The sequence below is a fragment of the Panthera uncia genome (genome assembly GCF_023721935.1).
Source record: "Panthera uncia isolate 11264 chromosome E2 unlocalized genomic scaffold, Puncia_PCG_1.0 HiC_scaffold_19, whole genome shotgun sequence".
NCBI lineage: Eukaryota > Metazoa > Chordata > Mammalia > Carnivora > Felidae > Panthera > Panthera uncia.
This window is the reverse complement of record NW_026057588.1, coordinates 13,434,916-13,446,625: the sequence shown is the minus strand read 5'-3', so window position 1 is coordinate 13,446,625 and position 11,710 is coordinate 13,434,916. Positions and strand designations below refer to the sequence as shown.

General features: G+C 46.5%; 1 long non-coding RNA gene across 1 annotated transcript; it reads right to left on the bottom strand.

Annotated features, from left to right (window-relative positions):
* Positions 1-9,852: 9,852 nt before the first annotated feature.
* On the bottom strand, positions 9,853-11,317 carry LOC125915772 (uncharacterized). Its single transcript, XR_007455740.1, has 2 exons — positions 11,012-11,317; positions 9,853-10,288 (listed from the first exon to the last, which is right to left on the bottom strand). It is a non-coding gene; the product is annotated as an uncharacterized LOC125915772 (long non-coding RNA).
* Between the last annotated feature and the right edge of the window lie 393 nt (positions 11,318-11,710).

Sequence of the window (11,710 nt, the reverse complement as noted above, 5' to 3'; positions counted from 1 at the left end):
CCCTTGTGTCTGGTTTCTTTCACGCACTATTTTTATGAGATTCACCCATGTTTTCCATTGTGGTTATAAATAGCTAATTTTCTTTAAACATTTTTTAAAATTTTAAGTAAACTCTAAGCCCAATGTGGGGCTCGAACTCACCAAGTGGAGATCAAGAGACACATGCTCCGAGGACGGAGCCAGTGAGGCACCCCGGTAGGTCATTTTCTTGATAGGTACATAGTCATTGCTATTTTTGTTATGTGTCTCATAATATTACAACATCTTAAATATTGGTTCTCCAATTACATTCTCTTTATTCTAATTAACGGAAAGACTTCAGAGAGGGAAATTCTTTTTTTCAATTTATTTATTTATTTATTTATTTATTTTTAATTTTTAATTTTTTTTTAACGTTTATTTATTTTTGAGACAGAGAGAGACAGAGCATGAACAGGGGAGGGACAGAGAGAGAGAGGGAGACACAGAATCTGAAACAGGCTCCAGGCTCCGAGCTGTCAGCACAGAGCCCGACGCGGGGCTCAAACTCACGGACTGCGAGATCGTGACCTGAGCCGAAGTCGGCCGCTTAACCGGCTGAGCCACCCAGGCGCCCCTCAATTTATTTTTTTAATGTTTATTTTTGAGAGAGAGAGACAGAGGGTAACAGGGTCAGAGGAGAGAGGGAGACACAGAATCTGAAGCAGGCTCCAGGCTCTGAGCTGTCAGCACAGAGCCCAGTGCAGGACTTGAACTCATGAACCTTGAGATCATGACCTGAGCCAAAGTCGGACACTTAACCTACTGGGCCACTCAGGCGCCCCAGGAAATTCTCTCTTTGATTTTGCTGGTGGTGACTCCCATCATGATGGCTGTGATTCCCGGGCATCAGCAAGTAACGTTAATGACTCACTGCTCTCTGCCCTATCAGGAGTAGCTATTCTGGGGGCGCTTGACTGGCTCAGTCAGGAGAGTATGTGACTCTTGATCTCTGGGTCATGAGTTCGAGCCCCACGTTGGGTGTAGAGATTTCTTAAACAAATGAAACTTAAAAAAAAATTTTTTTTAAAGGAGTAGCTATATGTTCTCATTTAATTTTCCTGGTCCGAGCATCGCATTTATAAAACACAACATTCGGCCTCCTTGCTGCTTCAAACACAGCTCTTCACCAGAATCTCTGCCATCACTCTAGGTGTGGCTCATCTCTACAGCCAGTGTGGGGCTTGAACCCACAACCTCGAGATCAAGAGTTGTGTGCTCCAGTGACCTAGCCAGACAGACACCCCACGTGGGGCTCCTTCAAGGCAGCTCCCAGGCTGGGCTGGAGACCCACAGGTCCGTGCTCCCACTCTCAGGCTGCCCAGAAAATCACAAATACTTAACAAAAGAGTTCCCAGACGTAGGTAACAACATATATTATTAGGGGAGGAACTAGAAATTGTAGTAATTTTGCTATAATCCTATGGAGGCACGTATAATCCTGCCCTCTGAGGCCTCAAATGACCTTACAGCAGAAGTTGAAGATCCTTCCTATTATCTGGGCACAGGAATGGCTATAAACAAAATTATAGTGTCTTAAACAGAAGTGCTCACGTGGGGAGATAAAAGCAAAACTTTGAGGTAGATTCCGGGTTGGCTCGTGCTCCCAAGACTGTACTTCCAGTGGCTGAAGCATCTTTGTCTCTGACTTGCTGCCACTATTTCCGGATCATTTGAGGACAGTGTCAATCATGCCACAGACTAAACAATTAAAGGAGCTCATATTAGGGGATTCACAGTTTTGTTTTTGTTTTTTTGTTTTTTTACAGGACAAAAATAAAGAGAATGTTTTTTAAAGGAGATTTAAAAATTAAAAACACATTTTTAAGTTTATTTATACCGAGAGAGAGAGAGAGAGAGAGAGAGAGTGAGAGAGGACACGCACGAGCAGGGAAGGGGCAGAGAGAGAGCTTTGTACCGTCAGTGGTGTGGAGCCCAATGTGGGGCTCGAACTCACAAACGGTGAGGTCATGACCTGAGCCGAAACCAGAAGTCAGGTGCTTAACTGACTGAGCCACCCAGGCACCCCTACAGAAACAAATGTAAAAATGTTTATTTATGTTGAGAGAGAGGGAACAGGGGCAGGGGAGGGGCAAAGAGGGAGGGAGACAGCGAATCCCAAGCAGGCTCCGTGCTGTCGGCACAGAGCCCAATGCAGGGCTCGATTTCACAAACCATGAGGTCACGAGCTGAGCCCAAACCTAGAGTCAGATGCCTAACTGACTGAGCCCCGCAGGCACCCCATGAGGAGACACTTTTTCAAGGGCGTATCTGGTGGGGGGTTTTCATGCGACCGCCCCAGACACTTGCTCTGTTTTCGGAGCCTTACCCCTCCGTAACCGAAGACTTTCTCGGGAGCCTCCTTCCGGTGCCAGGTTGTGACACAAACGCTTCATTTTCTTCATCCTTAGTCTAAGAATACCCGCACGGCTCCAAATGACCCGAAGCTACAGCTTTCTGGAATGCAGCTGGATGGCCTAAGACAGTTGTCTATACAGGACGCTTGTCCTGTTAGCCAGAAACATGAAGGTCGTCTTAATCTCCAGCTTCTCCTGGGCATGGCCTGGGTCTGTATCATCCCCTTTTGGGGGCCGTTCAACAAAAATGCCTCACACAGGGGCTTGGATAAATTGGTCATAGTTCATCTAAATGACAGGTGCTTGTTTGCAGCGATTACAAATCATGTAGAAAATACTCAAGGGCCCGATACCGGGCTGTGAAATTTTATGTCGCATTAAAATTGCAGGAGGGTAATTCGTTTTTAATTATTTAGTTTTCAAATATTAAAACAAGTTTTTTCTTACTGTAATTTTTTTTAATGTTGATTTTTGAGACAGAAGGAGACAGCACGCGAGGTGGGGAGGGGCGGAGAGAGAGAGGGAGACACAGAATCCGAAGCAGGCTCCAGGCTCTGAGCTGTCAACACAGAGCCCGACGCGGGGCTCGAACTCACGGACCACGAGATCGTGACCCGAGCCGAAGTCGGATGCTTAACTGAGCCACCCAGGCACCCCTGTCCTTTTTTATTATATGCTGTTGTCTCTGTGCCTAATTTACAGATTTTTCTCGGAGGTATGCATACATAGGAAAAAATACAGCGTACGTGTTGGGTTTGGTAATTCACTGTTTCAGGCATCCACGGTGGGGGGTGGGGGGAGCGGGTCTTGGAACGTATTTCCTCGCAGATAAGTTGGGGGGCTACCGTCTTTTTAAAAATCAGGACATTCTCTTGTTTCAAAACTGGGTTGGGGGCGCCTGGGTGACTCAGTTGGTTAAGCGTCTGACTCTTGATTTTGGCTCAGGTCGGGATCCCACAGCTCAGGAGACTGAGTCCCGCATCTGCCTGTGCACTCACAGTGTGGAGCCTGCTGGGGATTCTCTCTCTCCCTCTCTCTCTCTGCTCCGCCCCTCCCCCCAACAGATAAATAACCATTAAGAAAAAGAATAAGACCATTTAAAAACAACAGCAACAACAACAACAACAACAACAGCGTTTTCCCCTAGGGATGTTTCCCCTTTTCGAGTAGTCAATGCCCCGAGACCTACCCAGTCCAGGAGAGGTGGAGGCCTGTGTTGTTTTTCTTGCCGGAGATGTGGGAGGAAATGAGAACCTTTTAGCTAATTTTTTTATTAGCCAAGGGGATGAAAGAACATCCTTTTCTCTCTTTTCCGTCTACTCTTCCCTTTCCCTAGTGTGTTCTTGTCGGTCCCGTCTGGAGCTGGCTGTCGGCTGCCTTCTCCACGGAAGCGCTTCTCCTGCACGGGCCTCTGTGCGGGGCGGGGCTGGGCATCTCTCCAAAATCTGCTGAGCCCGGAGCTCAGATGTGAGTGGACGGTCACCATCACCACCAGGGGAGCTGAGAACCTTCCCGTTGGCATGAATTCCCTGAACCCGTGTGTGAGTCTAGGAGCCCCGGGTTCTTTCGTTCCTTCTCTCGCGGATCTCAAAGGCCTGTACCTGCCACCCCCACCCCCTGCCAGCCCCCATCTAATCCTGCATCGGTGATAAAGCAGAGGAGAGAAAAAAAAAATGGAGAGAGGGTTTAGGATACACCTGTGAGGCACCCAAGGGGCCAGAAATATGGCCAGGTTCATGCTTTTGCCAATGTCAGCATCGGGGTGTGAGCCCACGCAATCGGACTCTAGAGGCCGTGCCCTTGACCCCTCTGCTCTACTCTGTGCCCCTGACTTGACTGCTTTGTCCTCTCGAGGGCTGACGCCACCCGAGGACGGCATGCTACGGAGGGCCGTGCAGAGAGCAGTCAGACAGACCCGGGACGACTTCACATTCACTTCTAGTCCCTCCTGAGCAATCAATTCACGTGACCCAGGGAGTGACAAAGCTGTGGACGAGCCGGGGGCATCAAATTCTCACCATCCTTGTTGTTGGGCAGCCAGGACCTCCTTCTCCAGCTTGGCCCCTCACTAGGGGGCAGATACGCCTCTCCAGTGCACGTGGCCCCCGGGGTCCCTCGGCAGCCCTGGTGAAGGAAGATTCCCGGCAGGTTTCTGAAATCTGAGGAAATTCAAGGAAACGCCACGAACCTTTAGATGTCCACCTGCACTGTCGGAGCAGGAAACTGTGACGTGCAAATTGAACTTACGGGAGCGACTGTTCAAATGCTTTTAACGCAGGGGCACCCGGGTGGTTTGGCCGGTTGAGCGTACAACCCTTGATTTCAGCTCAGGTCATGATCTAAAGGTTCACGAGTTTGAGCCCCGAGTTGGGCTCTGCGCTGACAGCTTGGAGCTTGCTTAGGATTCTCTCTCTCCCTCTCTCTCTGCCCCTCTGCAACTCGTTCTCTCTCTCTCACTCTCAAAATAAATACATTTTAAAAATGCATGTAACGTTAAGATCTACACATTACCCATTAAAAAAAAATAGGCTGGGGCGCCTGGGTGGCTCAGTCAGTTGAGCGTCCGACTTTGGCTCGGGTCATTATCTCACGGTTCGTGGGTTCGAGCCCTGCGTCGGGCTCTGTGCTGACAGCTCGGACCCTGGAGCCTGTTTCGGATTCTGTGTCTCCCTCTCTCTCTGCCCCTCCCCCACTTGCACTCTGTCTCTCTCTGTCTCAAAAATAAATAAATATTAAAAAAAAAAAAAAGATCTACACATTACCTGATGATTCAGCTAGGTTAGCAAAGCCTGCTGCTACCCTAAGGCTGAGACAGGCATGGAACGAGTAAGTTCGACATAAACAATTCAGACAGTGCGATGTTCTCAATCAGCGTGTAAATATTTTTCCTGAAGCAAAGAGCTCACCTTCCAAAAGAACCATTCCAAAGGGTTCCAAAGGGAAATCCTACTAAGTCCTCCCAAAAGGACTTTGTCTCTCTCTGTCCATCAGCTTTTGCTGGTAATGTACATCACCACAAGCTCAATTGTTTAGGCCGGTTTACGAAGTTTAGGGCCCACTTGCCCTGGGCCCACTGTGGCTCCGAGCTGTCAGCACAGAGCTCGACGCGGGGCTCAAACCCACGAACCTCGAGGTCATGACCTGAGCCGAAGTCGGTCGCTCAACCGACTGAGCCACCCGGGTGCCCCCAAACTTCTGTTCAGAAGTGACATTCATTATTAGTGCTCACACTTCACTGGTCAAATTAAGTCAAACTGGCCAAGCCTGAGGTCAGTGGATGGCAAGTCTATTCCTCTCTTGGGACCCATAATATAACTTGCCTCCCCAATGCATTTTAAGCTGTTTCAGAGCATTAAAAAATTAATGGAACATCTAAATTCTTTGTATGAAGGGAGGACAAGAATTTTTTTCTTAAATTTTTTTTTTAATGTTTATTGATTTTTGAGAGAGACAGAGAGAGAGAGAGAGACAGAGCATGAGTGGGGGAAGGGCAGGGAGAGAGGGAGACACAGAATCCGAAGCAGGCTCTAGGCTCTGAGCCGTCAGCACAGAGCCCAATGCGGGGATCGAACTCACAAACAGTGACATCATGACCTGAGCTGAAGTCAGACACTCAACCCACTGAGCCACCCAGGCACCCGCCAAAAATAAAATCTTAAAAAAAAAAAAGTTAAATAAAAACACGTCCTTCCCATATTTCATGTTCCTGAAAACACTAACACATAATATATGTGATACATGCTTTGTTGTATTTTTATTTTACCTGTCGTCTTAAATACCTTGAAAACATCAAATTAATCTTCCATGAAGCAATTATCTTTGTTGACTATGACACGAAGAGATTACAAATACTGAAATTTCGGAGGTTTCTCAAAAGTCTTCCAGTCCTCATTTTCCAGATAAAAGTTTAGAAAGTTGGGGCTTGTAGTCACTTCTTTCCTCATCTTGGTTAATATCACATGGCAAGTTGTTGAGTCAAGTTTTAGTCTCACAAAGCCAAGCTGCTTTGCAGGGAGGCAAACAGGAAAGATACTTCCTGCAATGCAAAGAATCTGCATCACTCAGGATTTTTCTGAAAACAGGCTTCAAAAGACCCACGAGCATTCTACTGTTTTCTGTCGTTTCTGATTTTACTCTTCTTCAGTTGTGTAAAAATTGTTCTCCCTTAATCGAAAATATCCCCCCCACCCCCACCCGCCCAATAAAAACGTTCTAGTTGTAGGACTGGCAAGCAACTATCTTTTTCTTTTTCTTTTTAAAATAAGTTCTATCTCCAACATGGGGCTTGAACTCATGACCCCAAGATCAAGAGTTGGGTGCTCAACTGACTGAGCCGGCCAGGAGCCCCTGGCAAAAGCTGGGGGCACCTGGGTGGCTCAGTGCGTTGGGCGACCCACTTCCGCTGGGGTCATGATCTGCAGTCTGTGGGGTCAAGCCCCGCGTGGGGCTCTGTGCTGACAGCTTGGAGCCTGGAGTCTGCTTCGGATTCTGTCTCCCTCTCTCTCTGCCCCTCCCCCACTCACGCTCTGTCTTTCTCTCAAAAATAAACAAACATTTAAAAAAAGAGAGAGAGATGGTCTTGAATCTAAAAGAAAATGGCAAGGTTCCCGGAAGGTAGCTTCCTTCCCTGATGATGTAAAGGGCCTCGCATGTGACTATTCCCTATCTTTGAGCCTATCACAGCCGAGTTCTGCAGCCAGAAACTAAGCCACAGATGCAAAGAGACCTTCGATAAATGTAAAATAATCCAGATACATGCTGGGAAAACGCGTTCGCCAGCTGGCATCCTGGGCTGCTTCCTTTCTCTGCACACACCCAGGAACACTCAGCGGGGTTGGTCAAACCCTCTTAAATGGTTGACGCGGGTGTTGGGCGTCTTTTCCCCAAACAGAAGCTGCGCTTGCCTGGGGGTCTCCCGAGAGGGCAGCAGAGCAAGACCGGGACCTCTGCCTGCAGGACGTCGCAGTCATCCTTTGCTGCATTTGTCCGCGGGACACTGTTGTCCGCGGGCAGCTGGGGCACCTCAGGCCGCTGGGTCCGCTGGGCAGCTCCCGGGAAGACCAGAAAAACGCCACAGCGCCATGGTGCGTGGGAACACGTTAGCGCGTGCCTGTGCGCCTGCGCGCGCGTGCGTGTTTAACCCTTGCGCCCTCCTGGAGACCATGCCTGGGAGACGAATCCGCACGTGGATGACATTCCGGCCAGGCTCTAGTTGTCCCCAGCCCCCAAGGAAGGACAAAAGTCGCTTCGTATTTTAAAACCTAGCCAAGTTAATTCTTTGTAAGACATACCTACACGATGGGATCTCAGTCCCTAGCTTGGTTTAGAAAGCTCTGTAACTTTCCATGCTGGAAACCTAAAAGTGTCCCTCCATGGCTACTGTTGTGACATGCTCTCCCCCTCTTCCCGTTCTCCCCCTGCTTTTCTCTTTCCCTTCCACCCTCTTTCCCTGATCCTTCCTCTCCTCCCCTAGCATCCCCTCCTCCAACCTCCTCCACCTCCTCCTCTCCCTCTTTGCCCCTCTCCTCATCCTCTCTCCTTCTCCCAGCCTCCCTCCTTTCTTTTTTCTATCTCCTCCTCCCCTTGCCCTCCCTCTTAACTCTAAATCTCTAGCAGATTTCTCTGCCTACCCTCCTGTTGTAACCCCCCCCCCCGCCAAAGTTCCAGCCCCGGCTGCTTCTAGGGGATCTGTCTTCCAGGCCCATTTGTAATGCCACCCCTCTGCTTGGTCTGTTCGGACCCTGTGTTCTCTTGTATTAATGTATTTGCTTATCTACCCAATGCAAATGATCTTACTATAATTATATCAGGCACTTATACACATATGCTTTGTTGACATCTGAGAAGGCTGAGTCCTTTTCCCTCGTTCTTCTTCCAGATGGTCTTAACTGTTCCTGGCCTTTCACACTGTGTGTGAATTTTTGAGTCAGTTTGAGAATTTCCATAAAAATCCTATTGGGATTTTGTTTAGAAATGCATATTCTTGGATGAATTTAGCGGGAGAACTGGCATCTTTAAAACGGATTCTTCTCCTCCCCTAATGTGCTATGTGTGTCCACTTATTCAGGTCTTCTATTACATGAGTTTTATAATTTTCTTTATCATTGTTTTGCAGACATAGGTAGGAACACTCTAAATAAAAATATCCTGATAAATTCAGGGTGTAGTTTGCTTGGGAAGGTCAGTAAGTGGGAGGCAATGGGGAGTGGCCCTTCTTTTTGATATTTGGGTTATTTCTAGTTTTGGGCCATTATGAATGATATTTGTATGAACATGTTAAAAATTCCCTAGGGACATCTATCTAAGGATGGAATGTGGGGGTCAAAAGGAATACATACCTTCAACTTTACTAGCTGATGTCAAAGTTTTCTAAAGTAGTTGTATCCACTTACACCCCCTCTAGAGTGTTTCATTTCTTCACGTGCCAACAATTTGTTTCCTGAGTTTAATTTTTTTCTAGTTGTGGGGTGTAATATTATGTCGTTGCATTTTAACTTCTATTTCAAGGATTACTAAGGTTGAACAGTGTTTTTTGATATACTTTTTTTGTGAAATGTTTGCTTCAGTCTTTTCTCAGTTTTTGTGGGGTCGTCTGACTTTATTATTGATTTGTAGGAGTTATAAAAAAATATCCTACACACGAATCCTTTTTTGGCACCCCGCAAGTTTTGATATGTAGAATTTTTGTAGTCTGATTAAAACTATTTTCTAATTTCAATGTATGTTTCTTCCCTAACTCATGCATTATTTATACATTTGGGGGGAGAGAGTATGCTCTAAAACTTTAGACTCTAGGGGGGCCTGAGTGGCTCAGTTGGTTAAGCGTCCGACTTTGGCTCAGATCACAATCTCCTAGTTTTTGAGATGGTGAGTTTGAGCCCCGCGTCGGGCTTTCTGCTGACAGCACAGAGCCTGGAGCCTGCTTCAGATCCTGTGTCTCCCTCTCTCTTTGCCCCTGCCCCACTTGTGTTCTCTCTCTCTCTCATAAATAAATAAATAAATAAACATTAAAAAAATAAAAATTTAGACTCTAAATCATTTTGTTACTTTGAAATTTGTTGATATATGCTTTATAGCATATAGCATATAGCATATATATGCTTTATAGCATATAGCAAAGCATATATATGCTTTATAGCATATAGCATATGCTATATAGCATATAGCATATGGCCAATTTTTGTGACTATTCTGTGTACGTCTGAAAATAATACATATTCTATCTTCTCTCTGTAGACTGGTTGGATAGAACAGTATTCTGTGTAACTTTCTTAGGCCAATTTCCTTAGTTGTTTTGCTTAATCATTTTATATTTTTACATGTTTGAGCTATCAATTTATAAGAGAGATGTGTTAAAATTGTTCACAGTGACGGTGGATTTGTCCATTTCTCTCTGTATTTGTGTCCTGGGAAAATATGAAGACGTTTAGCAACTAATGTGCCTGGATTGCTGTGCTTTGTCAATGGTGGCACTGTATTACTGGGAACCCCTGCGGAATATACTGTTACTTTATTTCCAGGTGTTTCAAGCTTCAAGAAAGAAGCTGTGATAATGCACAAAAGCACCCATTAAAAAAAAAAAAAAAACCCCAGACATTTCATTTGTGTTAACCCCACTTCCCTGTGGGGGTTAGTCAGCTGGAAGAAGCAAGAAAAATGGAGGAGACTGGATAGCATATAGGCTCACTATGGTAGAAGCCAGTCACCATTAAGTCTAGAAACCATGAGATCCTTGGGATTTGAGGAAGTCTAAGACGGCTGTGTTCTAGCCATACCAAGTGAAGTGTGAGACGTGAGCAAACACATCCATGTGGAAGCCCAGCCTGGTGTATCCTTCAGAAAACTTGAGTCCCCACTGTGATCTGATAAAAACCACACGGTGCACGACCCATGGCTGTATTACACCTGCAAAACTGGACGAGGGAATCATAAATTACTGTTTGAAGCCAATACATTTTGGAACGCTTTGCTATTTTGTTATCTCGAACAACAGCAAGACAAGGAGTCTGGTCACTGTTATCCATGTGTATGAATTGCTTATTCTAACAAATGCTATCCTCCTTGGTCTAAAACCCTGACAATTCATTTCCAGACTTGTGTCTGCCCACAGAAACTGGAAAAGTCTCGCAAATAAATCTTTGCCTACGGGAAGGAAAAGGCATTCTTTGAGGGCAACTTTTCACCCGACGTTCCTCAAATTACAAAGTAACCCTCCCTTCCCCCACAGCCACCATTATAATTCTGCGGCAGTTGACAGATACCTGACATCTTTGGTTTAGCTGTCTGAAATTGGGAAAGGATTTTGGCCATGTAGTAAGTACTATGTAAGGATATTGTTACAAATGTCTTTTAAGATGTGACCCTGTCACTCACTCCTTGTGTCTGATCTGGGTGGTGGGTGTGACCGTTGCTACTTTTAGGTCCTCTGAGCTGATAAAGCAAGGAAATATCACCCTGGCGTGTGATGAGAGGGTGTGACATGCTTCGATGTGCATTTGAAAGAAAACCTCTTACTACATCCTGGAGAATGGGGTGTTGGGGGGCAGGGCACTGAGTCCTGGCTCCCACCACTGGGAGATGTTGAGAACTGGGTCTAGGATCTGACAGAGATGGGGAAAAGGCCACGCCTGACCTACCTGGAGGGAAGGGGGCTGGTTCCCTGAGCAAGCGGGACTTTGACTTTGGAGATTTAGTGATCCTTTGAGATAGTCACGATGAGATCAGAAGTCAAGATGCACAAGCCTCAAGATCAGATGAGAGGCTGATAACAATGACTAGCATTGCAATTAAGGCGGGAAATGTTGGACCCACATCGGCTGGATTCAGAACCTGATTCTGCCACTTGTTAGCTCAGGGGTAGGAATCAGTTCCTTGAGACGTCTGTCCCTTATGGTCATCATCTGTAAAACCAGTGCCAGACCTGCATTACAGGGTTTCTGTGGAGATTAAAGGAAATAATATACGAAAGCACCTTAGAACCATATCTGGCATGAAGTAAATACCCAATGGGTGTTAACTCTTGTCATGGAGCTGCAGGCATAGTTCCAACTTGAAAAGGTATTATCTTTGTCTCAAGTGGATCAGGTTCTCACACAGTGAGAATGGGGGTGGGGGTGGGGGTGGGGGAGGCAGGTTCTTTTAATCCAAATAGTGTCTGAGCTGATCAGGCTCAGTCTTTGGTTGCTTTGAGAGCTGATTGGTACACCCCTTCCCCTAGGGTGTATCCCTCTGGGGCTCCGACTTTAGCTGAAGGTGTTAACCAGATCCCCTCCCCTTGGCCGGCACTAAGCTCCCATTGTTGTATCTTCCGTAGCCCTTCTGCTCTGAGGCTGCTA